We start from the raw sequence: 909 nt of genomic DNA on the forward strand, positions 1-909 counted from the left end.
GTATTTATTCATTTGAGACAGAGTCTCTCTCTGTCGCCCAGGCCGGAGTGCAGTGCATAATCTTGGCTCACTGCAACCTCCGCCTCCCCAGTTCAAGCGATTCTCCTGCCTCAGCCTCCTGAGTAGCTGGGACTACAGCGGTGCACCCCCACGCCTGGCTAATTTTTTGTATTTTTAGCAGAGATGGTGTTTCACTATATTGGCCAGGCTGGTCTCGAATTCCTGACCTTGTGATCCACCTGCCTCAGCCTCCCAAAGTGCTGGGATTACAGGCGTGAGCCACTGCGCCCAGTCTAATTTTTATATTTTTGGTGGAGACAGGGTTTCACCATCTTGGCCAGGCAGGTCTCGAACTCCTGACCTCGTGATCCACCCGCCTTTGCCTCCCAAAGTGGTGGGATTCCAGGCGTGAGCCACCACACCCAGCCCTGCCCCCCTCCCGCCTTTTTTTTAAGAGACCGGATCTCGCTCTGTCACCCAGGCTGGAGTACAGTGGAGAAATGATGGCTCACCACAGCCTCAACCTCTCAGGCTCAAGCAGTCCTCCTGCCTCAGCCTCCTGAGTTGCTAGGACCACAGGTACATGCCACTGCACCCGGGTTATTTCATTTTTATTTTTTGGAGAAATGGGGTCTTGCCATGTTGCACAGGCTGGGAAACTTGAAGTCGTATTCAACCTGGCAAGTGTTCTTTCTTGCATTGTCCCAGGTCATAGTTACATCTTTCTCTCCCAGCCAAGACCCTGGTTCCTAATAATATCTCTGTATTTGCTACTTTGCTCGGTTCTGTAAAACACATGATAGTTTCAAAATTGCTACACCCATATGTTCCCCAATGACAAATCTGCTAAATAAAGGTCAAAGTTTCTTTGCAATTATTTTTGTCTCTCTCTCTCTTTTTTTTTTTTTT

This window comes from Colobus angolensis, unplaced genomic scaffold (assembly GCF_000951035.1).
Source record: "Colobus angolensis palliatus isolate OR3802 unplaced genomic scaffold, Cang.pa_1.0 Scaffold64, whole genome shotgun sequence".
Lineage (NCBI taxonomy): Eukaryota > Metazoa > Chordata > Mammalia > Primates > Cercopithecidae > Colobus > Colobus angolensis.